General features: G+C 42.8%; 1 protein-coding gene and 1 long non-coding RNA gene across 5 annotated transcripts in view; one reads left to right on the top strand and one right to left on the bottom strand.

Annotated features, from left to right (window-relative positions):
- Window positions 1–14,597, top strand: part of ZC3HAV1 (zinc finger CCCH-type containing, antiviral 1) — a 61,865-nt gene that overhangs the window by 4,135 nt on the left and 43,133 nt on the right. The window lies entirely within an intron of this gene.
- LOC117795091 lies at window positions 696–8,291 on the bottom strand. The gene is made up of 3 exons (XR_004618877.1): window positions 8,165–8,291; window positions 6,449–6,533; window positions 696–740 (listed from the first exon to the last, which is right to left on the bottom strand). It is a non-coding gene; the product is annotated as an uncharacterized LOC117795091 (long non-coding RNA).

The following is a 14,597-nucleotide window of genomic DNA, read 5'->3' as shown; positions in this document are numbered from 1 at the left end:
ATCAAGCACTATGGTAAGCACTTTAGAGATGGTATCCAAGATAGTCTGTACCATGGCTCCTGAGATAGATATTCTAAATCCCGTCTTAGTATAAGGCAACTCAGGCCCAGAGCTGTTTAGAAATTTACTGAAGGCCACAGAGCAGATAGCTGGCAGAGTTTTGAACTCAGATCCATCCGCATGATTTCTTAACTAGCTACTTGTGTGGTGAGGTAGCTGTGTGTAGACCTTTCGTTAATCAGGTTGAGTGGGGATTTTTTGTTTGTGTGTGTGTTTTTGTTTTTTTTTTTTTTGCAAACATGACTGTTTAACTGTGTGAAGCAGGCTGTCTAGCGTTTTCAACTGGCTTTGCGGTTTTTGCCAATGTGGGTGTTTCCTCTGGGCTCTTTCCTGTTTGTATGCCTTTCCTGTTTGGTTAATTGTAACTTTGGGTGGGGTGGGTAGATGGGAAGAAATTTGATTGACTATTTAATAAATTGGGGGGATAAAAGTCCAAATTGCAAAGAATAATATACTTTTTTTAAAAAAAGATTTTATTTATTTGACAGAGAGATAGAGAGAGCCAGAGAGCACAAGCAAGGGTGAATGGCAGAGGGAGAAGGAGAAGCAGGCTCCCTGCTCAGCAGGGAGCCCGATATGGGGCTCGATCCCAGGACCTTGGGATCATGACCTGAGCCAAAGGCAGACACTTTTGTTTTCCCCAGAGGTAGACACTTAACCGACTGAGCCATTTAGGTGCCCTGCAAAGAATAATATAACAAGCATCAGAGTATTTATGTATATTCTGAATATGTAATATAACAAAAGTTATATAAAAGATAATAAGCTTACAACTCACCTTGCAGAATAAAGAAAAATTTATGCTTTTCATTTTTGCTTATCTTTTAAAATAAAATAAAAATCATAACGGGCCAAAAATTATTTTCAATTTCCTAGTCTTGTTGCCATCTCTCCCCAGAAGCAACCTTTATCGGGATTATGGTGTGTGTTCTGCCCCTCCATGATTCTGTAATTTCCTCATGTACATATTTGTATCCATGTACAAAATGTAGTATTGTTTTATATATTTTAGAATTTTTATTTGATGTTATGTTTTGGGGATCTATTCCTGTTGATACATAAGGATCTAATTTATTCATCTTAACAGCTGTATAGTATTTCATCCTGTGATTTATGGCACAATTCAGTACCTATTGCTCCAGGAATGGTCATTTGGGATATTTCCAGTTTTTTGCTATAGCAAACCATGCTGCCAAGAATATATATGTCTCTTGGTGGTTCTCCAGAGTAGACAGATTATTAGGAAATGGAATTGCTGGGTAGAATGGTTGAACAGCTTCAACTCTTCTATATTCTGACAAATATTTTCATGTTTGAGAGTCCCAGTTTCTCCATCACATGGCCAGCTGGCACTTGGTATTATCAGACTGTTTTATTTATGCCAATTCCAGGGGCATAAAATGATATTTATTGTTTTAATTTTAAAAGAACTTTCTCTTTAAAGTTTTTATTATGTGATAGTTAAGTCTTAATAAAAATATATAAAGCATCCAATGAGTTATCTGTGTACTCATGAACAGCTTCAAAAATACAATATTACCCATTTAACCCCCCCCCAAATCCTCTCTCTCTCTTTTTTTTTTTTTTAAGATTTTATTTATTTATTTGACAGAGAGAGACAGCCACTGAGAGAGGGAACACAAGCAGGGGGAGGGAGAGGAAGAAGCAGGCTCATAGCTGAAGAGCCTGATGGTGGGGCTCGATCCCATAACGCCAGGATCACGCCCTGAGCCGAAGGCAGACGCTTAACCGCTGTGCCACCCAGGTGTCCCTCTCTCTTTTTTTTTAAAGTAGGCTCCATGCCCAGTGTGGAGCCCACCATGGGCCTTGAACTCACGACCCTGAGATCAAGAGTCAGATGCTTAACCAACAAAGCCACCCAGGCACCCCTGAATTCCCTTTCTTGATCATCTCCCCCATCTTTGAGGTGATAGAGATAAGTACTGTTCTTTTTTTCTCTTCAGCTTTAATAAGGTATCATTGACCGAGAAACATTGTGTATACTTAAGGTATACAGTGTGATATTTTGTTTTTATTTTTTTAAGTAATCTGTACCCCCAAAGTGGGGCTCAAACTCCAGATCTTGAGATCAAGAGCCTCATGCTTCTCGGACTGAGCCAGCCAGGTGCCTCTGTGATATTTTGATATATGTATACATTGTGAAATAATTTCCTCAATCAAGCTAATTAACCTATCTCCTCATCTGTTTATTCCTTTTTTTTTTTTTTGATGATGAAAACGCTGATGATCAACTTCCTTAGCAAATTTCAAGTATACATTATTATCATCTGTAGCCACTGTGGTGTACCTTTGATCTCCAGAATTTACTCATCTTATAACTGAAAATTTGCATCCTTTGACCAATATCCCCGTATTACCCCCACCTCCCACTCCAGTTGCTGGCAACTGCCGTTCTACTTCTGTGAGTTTGACTTTTAAGATTCCACATGCAAGAGAGATCATACAATATTTGTCTGTCTGGCTTATGTCACTTAGTATAATGTCTTTTAGCTTTATCCATGTTGTTGCAAATGGCAGGATTTCTTTCTTTTTATGACTGAATCATACATATTCCTTTTTTTTAAAAAGAATTTGCTTTTTTGTCAGAGAAAGAGAGAGCACAAGCAGGGGGAGAAGCAGGCAGAGGGAGAAGCAGGCTTACCGTTGAGCAAGGAGCCCGATGCGGGATCAATCCCAGAACCCTGGGATCATAACCTGAGCTGAAGGCAGATGCTTAACTGACTGAGCCATCCAGGGGCCCCATACATATTCCTCTGTATGTCTATATATCTGTGTCTGTGTCGGTATCCCACATTTTCTTTATCCATTCATCTATTGATGGATGTTTAGGTTGTTTCCATGTCTTGGCTGTTGTGAATAATGCTGGATTGAACATGGGAGTGAGGATATCTCTTTGAGATACTGATGTCATTTCTTTTGGATATATATCTAGAAGTGGGATTGCTGATTGTACAGTAGTTCTATTTTTAATATTTTGAGGAATCTCCGTACTGTTTTCCATAGTGGTGTACCAGTTTACAATCCTACTGATACTACTCTGCATTTGGTTTTTATTTTTCCCATACATTTATTATTATTTTTTTAGTATATGGATGTATTTCTAAGCAATATTTAGTATTGTTTTCCATGTTTTCAATCCTGTAAATGATATCAATACTAGCTGTGCAAATACTTGATTTATTTGCTTTTGTGTGCACAGCATGATGATTCTGAGACTCACTCCTAATGTACAGAGCCCTGTTTGTGTTTCTGTACCATTTTGAGACCTGGACAAGATGGACTTCTGCCCTGAGCCCTCTGCTTTACAGTCCTAGTTCTGCCTGTATTTTATGTATGTATGTATGTATGTATGTATGTACATATGTATGTATGTATTTTTTTTTTTAAGATTTTATTTATTTGATAGAGAGCGAGAGAGCACAAGCAGGGGAGCAGCGGGCAGAGGGAGAGGGAGAAGCTGGCCCCCCGATGAACAGAGAGCCCGATGATGCGGGGCTTAGTCCCAGGACCCTGGGATCATGACCTGAGCCGAAGGCAGACGCTTAACTGACTGAGCCACCCAGGCGCCCCTCTGGCAGTCTTTTGGTTAATATCCCTACTCACTCTTTGAGGAGTCCATGGGGCCAAGGAATCATGCCTGTCTAGCACCTGTAGTGCCCACTTTCATTCTAGACCATGCTCTGGGTTTCTGGAACCCTGAAATTCCCGGGCCCACTTCTAGGCCTGGATGGGCTTCTTCCCCAGGTCTTCCTACATGTGGCAGGCATGGTCATTGCCTGTGAATGATGACTCTAACAGTGTGGGACACAGCCTGAGGTGGGAAGAGAGAAGGGGTGGGCCAGAGTTGGAAGCGAGGGCCAACTTGCTTCATTCTCTTGTATCTTATCAGAGAACTCAGAGGAGTCTCAGAAGAATTCACATGTGGCTTTCCAGGTCATTTTGCAAGTATGTTTGTCAAGATAAGAAGACAGAACATATTTTTTTTTTCCTTAAGATTTTGTTTATTTGACAGAAAGCGAGAGAGAGCACACAAACGGTGGGGGGGAGCGGCAGGCAGAGGGAGAAGCAGGCTCCCCGCCGAGCAGGGAGCCCCATGTGGGACTCCATCCCAGGACCCCAGGATTATGACCTGAGCCAAACGCAGATGCTTAACCGACTGAGCCACCCAGGCGTCCCCAGATAGGAAGACAGAATGTATTTCATTGAACCATTTCGTAGCTTCATTTTGTACTTTTAAATGTTCAGGCGCTTGGTGCACGGACCTCCATTTTATCTTGCCCTAAGTCCCACACGTTTTAGGAGAGGGACTGCTTTAGTTCTTTCAAATGTATAGCTTTCTTTTGTATGAATGTGTGCAATTTGTATACCAATTTTTATTATCAAAATATGGATTGTTTTAAATTTTTTGGTATTACAAACCATGATGCATTGAATATTATGGTATATCTCTCCTTGTGTACACGTGCAAGAATTCCCTGATATCTCCTAGTAGATTTATCTTTAGTTTTATGAGATAATATCACATTGTTTTCCAAGTGTGTATACTGGGTTTTACTCCCATCAGAAGAATATGAGATTCCCTTGCTTCATATCCTTGCCATTTAACAACATTGGCCTTTTTTTGGGGGGCGGGTTAGGTGAGGAGGGGTGGGAAGAGGTACAATAGCTTTATTGCTTTGCCAGGCAAAGGAGGCAGCAGCAAACATCCGCAGGCCCCCCGGGAGGACCCATGATCAGCCCTTTAAAATTTGTGCCAGTACAAGCAATGCAAAATCGTACCTCACTGTGGTTTTAATTCTTTATGTATTTCTGCATCTCTAGCCGTTTTAAGACCTAATGCTCATATTTTTGGTTTGTCTTACTTGGCGTCTAAATCTTAGCAGTTGCCTCTTATTTCCATTTTTGCATTTTTTTTTTTTTGTCGTTTTACTGGTCTATTTATTTTTGCTTGGGATAGTCTCTCTTTTTTTTTTTTTTTTTTACCATTTTCAAGTGCATAGTTCCCACTTATCTTGATGAGCACTGAGTAATGGATAGAATTGCTGAATCACTAGAACAGACACGTGAAACTAATACAACCCCATGTATTAACTGTGCCGGAATTAAAATTAAAAACAAGAGGAATGACCTCCAAACTGGGGGGAAAAAAGTGTACAGTTCAACGGCAATAAGTACATTCATTATGTGCAATCATTACCACTCTCTGGTTCCAGAACATTCTCCTCAGCCCAAACAGAAACCCTACACCAATCAGCAGTCATCCTGTTCCCCCCTCTCCCTCCCCCCCCCCCAAACTCTAATCTACTTCTTGTCTCCATGGATTTGCCTTATTCTGGATGTTTCTTGCAAGTGAAATCATACAATATTTGTCCCATTGTGCCTGGCTTCTTTCACTTAGCATGTTTTAAAGGTTTGCGTTTTGCTTTTGCATGTTACATGTCATCTGTGTGGTATATTTGCTGGGGAGGAGTTGTCTTGGAAGTTCCTTCAGTTACTGAGTGTGCTCTGTCCTCGGAGTCTAGCTGTCAAGTTGATGCCACAGAGACTGTGCTGTTTTCTGCGACATCAGGGCCCAGAGGGGCGTGTGCCCCATAAGAATCATTTGGGAATTTTTATTCTCTTTTTAGATTTGCTTCACGTTTATTTTCACTTGGCCAAATCTGACTTTCCATTTCTGCCGCTTTCTGCAGAAATTAAGCTAAGAGACGTAACGACATCATAAGTGATACTATAAATCTTGATAAAATATTGAGAAAGGGACAAAGAAGCATCTGATAACAAAATATTTTTTACTTTTTACAAAATAGAGAGATGGCAGAAGTGAACAGAGAAAACAAATGCAGGGTTATTTTCCTTCCATAAAAGGGTTCTAATTTGCTCACTGCTCCTGACTATATTTACTTCCAAACAGGTATCTTTGATCTTTACCTACAGACTACTCTGGAATTGGCAAGGCTCCAGGATGGGGGTGGAAAAGGAGTTAAAGAATCCAGGAGGACCTAGGATTTCAGGCCCAGTGAGGAGTCAGTTTAAGCAGGTTGGAGCAGAGGAGCTGGGTGCAGATTTTGAGGAGAGTGGAGCCCTGTTTTGCCATCCTTTTTGCTCCTCCACACCGAGAAAGATTTTCATCTGTTTCAGACCAGCTCAGAACATGAGGTCACCAAGGAGGCTAGTTTCCAAACATTTTGATTCTTCACCCCTCTCAGTAGAGAACATTTTGAGTGTGTACTACGATTATGTATATATTTACTTAAAAATCACGTAACGTATAACTCTTAATTTGAATATTAAATACTGACTTTTTATCTTTTAAAAAACCTTCAAAATCAACTTTCTTGAGGTATGATTTACATGCAGTAAAATGTACCTGTTTAAAGTATCCAGGGTGAAGAGTCTCGATAAATGGATATACACCCATGTAACCATCACCATGATCAAGATACAGAAAATCTCTACGAGAAAAAGAAAAAAGAGAATTTCTGTTACTTCTAAAGGTTATCTTGTGCACCTTCTGAGTTAACCAGTTGATCCTCCCTACTTCTCCACCTCTTATAGCCCAGGCAATATTTTTTTTTTACTTTAAGTTTAAAAAAAAAAAATATATATATATAGAAAGGATTGAAACGTTTTTTTCCTGTACCCTGAGCTATCAGTTCTGGGTAGCCCCTGGGGTATAGTAGGTGGCCAGCTTTGGAACAGTACTTCTCAAACTTTGATATGGATCTGAATCACTTGGGGGAGAGCTTACTAAAACACGGATTTCCACGTCACACATCAGAGATTCTGGTTTAGAAGAGGGAGGGGGTGTGGATTGGGCCGGGGGATCTGCTTTTTCACCCTTACCCTAAGGATTCTTTTGCAGGGGTCCATGAATTACACTTTCAGAAACAGTACCTAAGGGTGTGCTTCCTGGCAGACTGCAAAAGCAGGGTGTTACGTGGCTTCAGACTTTGAGGGGATAAAAGGGAAATGGGATGGATTCTTTAGTGCAGAGTGAACAGAAATTGAAAAAAAGTATTGCTTTCTCCAAGGTTAGGGTGACCTGTTACTTTTCTATGATAGAACCACAAGACATACAGGAAACGTGGGGCATTCTTGCCACTCCATCAACAAATATTTATTGAGCACCTGCTTTCTATGGCAAACAGACTGTTCTAGAGGCTTCTGCCCCTTTCTTTCCCACTAAAGGAATCTTTAAGCCACCATTAAACAGCTTACTAATCTTTCTCTCTGGTCTATTTGAATCTTCCTCTTACCTTCCAAAGGGATTGCTGTTGGGGAGTATGGCAAGGGGAGAAGGGAAGGGGCCTGTGTGAGGAGAGGATCTTGGGGGCTCCCTTTTTCTAATCCTCAAGATTCTGGCACTACCACCACCACCCCTGAATACTTTACTCTTCACTTCCTACGCTTTTTCTCCGTCCTGTTGTGGACTTAGGGTGATGGTTCCCAAACTTTGCTGCCCATTGGAATCGCTTGAGTAGTCTTTAAAAAAAAACCCTGAAGCCCCGTTCTCCCACCCCCACAGATTCTGATTTAATGGGTCTGGAGTATGGCTTGGGCACTGAGATTTTTTTAGAAGTCCCTAGGTGATTTTTTTTTTTAAAGATTTTATTTATTTGACACAGAGAGAGCACGCGCACAAGCAGGGAGAGCGGCAGGCAGAGGGAGAGGGGCAGGCAGAGGGAGAGGGGCAGGCAGAGGGAAAGGGAGAATCAGGCTTCCCTGCAGAGCAGGGAGCCCGATGCGGGACTTGATCTCAGGACACTGGGATCATGACCTGAGCTTAACCACCTGAGCCACCCGGGCGCCCCTCCCTAGGTGATTCTAATGGGCAACACTAACTTGGAGCGCTGGAGATGGGAGGCATTGTCTGCAATAACAGAGACATGATTTCTGGGTGCCCCAGTCTTGGTGCAGTAGACTACACACAGGTCCTGGGCGCTGCCCCCACAACCCCGTCCCCTCCCATCCCGCCGCAGGTCCGGTCTGCTCTTGTTGCCCTCTGCTGTCCAGAGTTTTGCAGCCAACTGGTGCATTCCTGTCCCCGGGGCCATGGCCTGGAGCAGGTGCGCCTGGAGCTCACCCTGTGGCCGCAGTTGGCTGGCCTTCTCTTCTTTGCACCTTGTGGGTTCCAGGTGGTGCAGTGGTGGTTAGAGCCGGCCCCTTTCTTCAGCTCCAAGCTTCTCTTCGCCCACACAGTCCTTATCCTGCTCCTGTGCTCTCTGTTGGCCCACTCTGATTCTCCCCATCTCACCAAGCCTCCCAGATTCACCGAGCCACCCCTACCTCTCGTAGCTTGGCAGTTTAACCTTGAACATCAGCGATACAAACATAGGGAATGGGAGTCTCATGGCTTCGAAATAATACTTCCTTATGGTTGTTTCTGATTGGTGACATTTTCCTCTTTAGACCAGCATTCTCTAGATTTTATCTTTCACACGTCCTGGTTCCTTTTTCACCTGGTGTATATCATGGTGAGCTATTTCCTGTTTTCTGTACAAATCAACTCTCTTTGTTTTTACCAATCCCTGCCCACAAGGTGTTGGGGAGCAGAGGGGGTGAGTGGAGAAGGGGAGGGGTATTTTGAGACAAATTACTGTCAAAAAAACAAGACTCTCCCTTAGGTGGTTGGTTATCTTTTCCCGGTGGGTCTGGTTGAGGAGCCCAGAGCTGGCTCTGTGTTTACCAGCTTGGGAAGCACAAGGGCTCCGAGGTGACCACCCAGTTCAGGAACCTAGCTTAAACTCTGATCCGACGAGTCCAACTAGCAATTCTCAGCTCCAGCTGCACGGTAAAATCACCTGCCACCCCTTGTCAATTTAAATCAGTCTCTGAGGGTTAGGCTTAGGTATTTCTAAACACTCCCCAGTTGATGAGTATGTGTAGCCAGGGACGAGAGCCACTCTACCGCCCAGACCTCGTCTGAGTTGCGAGGGAGGATTTATTGCCAAGGTTAAAATAACATTCTGTTCTGTGGCTGGAAGAGAAAAGTGAAAAGGTCATTTGTTTTTAGTCTTCAGCCAGAGATTCCTGAAACCGAGACAATTATGTTCTTTCAAGGCCATCTTTGCTCTTTAAAAAAAATTTTTTTTATGAAGTTATCATCTCCTCTCCCAACTCACGCTGTTTGAAGTTTATCTGCTCCAAGTGCAGGCAGAATTCTGCAAACACTTGTCTTCCCCTGGGCCGTTCATAATGGTTTGTAGGAGAGCTCTTCTCTGTGCCGGGAGGTGGGGAGCTGTGCGCCAGCCTTCTGCAGGCCCAATCGTCCTTCACAGGAGAAGGCAGCCTGAGTCTCCATCCTCCCAAGTGGAGCGGTGGTCCCAGAAGGCAGGCAGGCAGGCAGCAGCATCACCTGGGCACTCGTTAGAAATGCAAATCTTCAGTCCCCACCCCAGATCTACTGATCAGAAACTCTGGGGGTGGAGCCCGGCAATTTGTGTTCTAGCAAACCTTCTGGACGGTTCTGACGCACACCTAGAGTTTGAGATCCAGCCAGTAGATCCGGGGTGGGGCCTGAGAATTTGCATTTCTTTTTTTTTTTTTAAAGATTTTTTATTTATTTATTTGACAGAGATAGACAGCCAGCGAGAGAGGGAACACAAGCAGGGGGAGTGGGAGAGGAAGAAGCAGGCTCCCAGCGGAGGAGACCAGTGCGGGACTTGATCCCAGAACACTGGGATCACGCCCTGAGCCGAAGGCAGACGCCTAACGACTGCGCTACCCAGGCGCCCCGGGAATTTGCATTTATGACAGCCTCCCAGTGATGCTAGTCTGGGGACCTCACTTTGAGAACAGCTGGCTTAGAACCCGAGGAGGCCATGGCGGACTTTCACGCCCTTTCCAGGCTGAAGCCTCCTGGTGGATATTAGGGACCTGGAACTGGGGCAGAGTGATCAGCAGAATGTGGGAAGGAAGCTTCTGCCACCCTAAACCTAAAATATGACCTCCCTCAAACTCTTCACGATGCCCGGTGCTGCTGAACTTGTCTCCCCAACGCCAGTCCTAAGACGCAGTTTCTATCATCTGTTGTCCCACCTTTACTGGATTCATGTGCATTTGCTCTCCTTGTTCTCTGCTCTCAGTTTTCCATTGAATGCTGGGAAACAGTGGTTTCAAGAAGGGCTTTTTTCCCCTACTTCTTTTTCTCCCCCTTTTTGGTTTGGAAAAGTTTTGATCTGCTTTTGTTTTTCCAGATTAGGTTTAGGGATTTTTTTTTTGTTTTGTTTGCTTTGTTTTGTTTTCTTTCAGATCGGGGTTCATTTATCAGATCTTCCTCTTATTTGAATTACCTTGGATTTCTTATTTTATTTTTGATTTCTCATTTTATCAGCCTCAGTTTCCCGAAATAAAAAGTAAACTGCTTCCTCATAGGCATACCATGTTATTTATTAAATAACAGATGCGGAGTTCCTGTCACTTACAACACAGGTAATAAAAGTCGGTTTTTGTCCTCCCGGCCTTACTCCCAAAGAGATGGGCACAAACTGCCCCATCCTGATGGCCGACCAATATGCTGAAATTGGGGTAAAGAGAAAGCCTCTGAGAAGTGGGGGGAAGTTTAGGGAATGTGGGAAGATGGGAGGAGGCTGGCGGTCCGAGACCAAGGCTAGATGTAGATGCTGCAGACTGAAGCCGGGTGCAGGGTGAGTGTCTTGGGTCTACAGGACTGAGCAGTTTGCCTGCGGCTGGAGGTGAGAAATGACAAGTGAAACTGAGCCTTCGGACAGGCTGCAGCAAGGACCCAGCGGCGCAGGGCCAAGCATGAGTGTCTTGGGTGAGTGTGGAAAAGCCTAGAGACTCAGGGTTCCAGACAAAACCGTTAGGCTGCCTGGTGGCCTCTAGTTATTTAGATGAAATGTTGATGACATGGACCTTGGATATGCCCTCCTTCTCCTTTGCTAGGACAGGTAGGACCATTGCTGCCTCTAGCTGTGACCTGGAGAGGGGCTGGGTCCTCTTCTGTGATCCTGATTTCGCCGTAAGAGAGGAGCCATAGTCTTGGCACTGGGGGCAGGATGTCTGGATTGGAGGCTAAAGAGAAAGCAAAGACTCTAAATTCCTTTCCAGTAACAGTTGTCATGTATCTCTGAGACAGAAGGTGGAACCTGTCTGGCGGTGGGGTGTTTATTTCACCGAGGTAATTTTCAGCTCCATTGCAAGGGAATCATTTTTTTTTAAATTTAAATTCAATTAATTAACACAGAGTATATTACTAGTTTCGGAGGTGGCGTTCAGTGATTCATCAGTAGCATTAATGGCACTGGCCAGTGGAGTGAGAGGCCTTATAGTTAATGAGTCTCCATTCATCTGGTGATGGAGGGGCTTTCTGTCTGGGCTGGAGTCTGAGGACCCCTCCCATGGGGGCTGGGAGGAGTGATAAGGGGGAGTCAGCCCAGCTGAGGGCCCTGGGTGGTGGGGACTGCTGGGAGCAGTTATATCTGAAACCACAGAACCCCAAAGCAAGCTGAGGGAGCTGAAGTCGGCTTATCAAGGAATGCTGGAGACACAGAAGGCCCGCCTGAGGAAATGGCTGGGATAGAGGCTGTCACCAGAGCCTGATCAGCTGCCCTCGACTTCTCCGTGAAGCAAAGTGTACGGGAGGGCTGGTTGGGTTTTAAGGGCTCAGATGGTAGCGGACACAGTCATCCATTGCGTGGGTTTTGTTTTTTTTTTAAGAGGTGCCACAGCTAGATCTGATGGCAATTCCAGAGGGTTTCAGAAGTGCCTTACACACAGACAGCAGCATTTGAATAGTGCCATTTAAAAAATTTTTTTTTTTTTAGTAATCTCTACACCCAATGTGGGGCTCAAACTCGTGACCCTGAGATCAAGACTCACATGCTCTACTGACTGAGCCAGCCAGACGCCCCAAAATAAGTTACTTTTAAAGATTCATTCTTAGAGAATAACTTTTATCTAAATGTTTACATTTAAAAAATTACTAGCTTCAGTAAGATAGTTTTGCAAAGTCATTTGCATTTCTGGTTATTAGTGACAACAACTAAAAAATAGTGGCAACAGATAAATGTTTAATATTTGGGAAATGGAAGAAAACTATTAAAGAAAGATTTTAATTCTCTATAAGAAAAATAGAACTTGAATAAATGGAGAGAGAATTTCTGTTTCAGAATCGGAAGATTAACGTAGTTAAGGTGACATAATATCTGATCTAATTTATGGAGTTAACACAAATTAGATTCTCAATATGATATTTTTGTGGAAATTGACAAAACCATAATAAAATTTCTATAGAGAAAATGATAGGTAAGCACACTAAAGGGGTTTTGGAAAAGGAGTAAACCAATGATGTGATAAATTATTCCATTAATATTTAAAATATGGTGCAAAGGAGATTTAAGTTATATTAGATTTAAAACAGAACAGTAGATTGATGGGGCGCCTGGGTGGCTCAGTCGTTAAGCGTCTGCCTTTGGCTCAGGGCGTGATATTGGTGTTGTAGGATCGAGCCCCACATCAGGCTCCTCCTCTGGGAGCCTGCTTCTTCCTCTCCCACTCCCCCTGCCTGTGTTCCCTCTCTCGCTGGCTGCCTCTCTCTGTCAAATAAATAAAATCTTAAAAAAAAAAAAAAGAACAGTAGATTGTTAAAATCATAATAGACATTCCAATAGTTCTAAGTTTGTTACAAGATTATCACATAAGAGTCCAGAATTACAGAATAATAAGAAAGAAATCCTATTTAATATTAGGGTTATTATTGAGGGGCGCCTGGGTGGCTCAGTCCGTTAAGTATCTCTTAATTTTGGTTCAGGTTATGATCTTAGGGTTGTGCGACCAAGCCCTGCATGGGGTTCTGCACTGGGCATGGAGCCTGCTTAAGATTCTTTCTCTCCCTCTCCCTCTGTCCCACCCCTCCTCCCTCCCTCTCTAAAAAAAATAGGATTATTTTTGAGAAAAGTTGATGTAAAGCATTTCTGTCCGTTTCTGACACTATTTGTCATAATAAGCTGTAGATGTGTTAAAGAATTGTAGTTGAAGGTATCTATCTCTTTAAGTGAAACAAAATATATATTACAGTTATCCCACTATGGTGGAGGAATTAATTTCTCAAGTATTAAAATTATGAAAGGCAAATTGGAAGGGTCTGATCATATAAAAATTTAGCAGCGGTAACCTTAATTAAAGTTCTTGGTGAAAAGGGAGAAAATGCAAAACTATTTGAAATAAACAAGGCTGGTAATGATTAATTTTTAAAAGCGTAAAGAACAATTATTTTTTTTAAAGATTTTATTTATTTATTTGACAGAGATAGAGACAGCCAGTGAGAGAGGGAACACAAGCAGGGGGAGTGGGAGAGGAAGAAGCAGACTCATAGCGGAAGAGCCTGATGTGGGGCTCGATCCCATAACGCTGGGATCACGCCCTGAGCCGAAGGCAGACGCTTAACTGCTGTGCCACCCAGGCGCCCCTAAAAGCGTAAAGAACAATTATAAATCTGCAGGTCAGTAACCATTCCTACTATAGATAAACAGTTAAAGAATATGAACAAAGAGTAAGGAAGTAAGGAAAGTAAGGAGTAAGTAAAGAAATATAAGGATCAAGCCAACATTTGGGAATATTTCAGTCTCGTTAGTAAATTAAGTGCAAATTAAAAGCATAAGCCTATTTCATACCTATTGAAGTAGCAGAGGTGATAAAACTCCTTATTAATGTGCTTGCAGGGAAATAGACACACTCACAGATTGCTGGTATGTTTCCTGGAGAGCCCTGGATCAAAATGAAACAAGCTGCCAAGAAAACTGTTGTGTCCTTTGAGGCAGTACTCCCAAAAGAATAAATCCCAGGAAAATATTGTAGAAGATGGAAGGTTATTTGTACAAAGGTCATCGTAGCCATGCTATTTATATAGTGAAAATCCGGCCATGACCTCACTGCCTGACAATTTGATGACAGTTGTACAAACTAGAAAATGTTAATATCCCATCATATTAATAACTATTAAAACCATAAATCTGAGGACTTTGGCTATAATTGTAGGTAGCATATGTAAGTTAGAAAGTGGAATGAGTTTGTTATGTGGACACTGATAACTGCCAAATTACTTTTGTCTAATGAAAACTACGTTGCCGTCAGGGTTTCTCAGTGATCTGAATTGGTGCTTCTTGGACCTTAATGTCATTAAGTCATTTGGGGATGTTGTTGAAGGGCAGATTTTGATTCACTGTAAGTGGGGTGGGGCCTGAAACTCTGAATTTCCGACAAGCTCCCAGGCATGGTGATGCTCCCTCCTCTACCATTACGTTTTGAACACGGAAGACACAGGTCTCTGCCATCGGTTGGTAGCCACTAGTCCCAGGTGGCTATTCAAATTTAAATTAATTAAAATAAAGTAAAATAGAAAATTTAGTTCCAAAGTCTTACTAGCTATGATTCAAGTAGCCATCTTTGGAAAGCTCAGATCATAGAACAATTGCATCGTCATAGAGTGTGTTCTCTTGGACAGCATGGACCTAGATCATCAGTGTCTTAAAATGCAGGGATTTCTGTCTCTTTTT

This window comes from Ailuropoda melanoleuca, chromosome 1 (genome assembly GCF_002007445.2).
Source record: "Ailuropoda melanoleuca isolate Jingjing chromosome 1, ASM200744v2, whole genome shotgun sequence".
NCBI lineage: Eukaryota > Metazoa > Chordata > Mammalia > Carnivora > Ursidae > Ailuropoda > Ailuropoda melanoleuca.
Note: the sequence above shows the minus strand (reverse complement) of the source record. Positions and strands in the feature narration are given on the sequence as shown.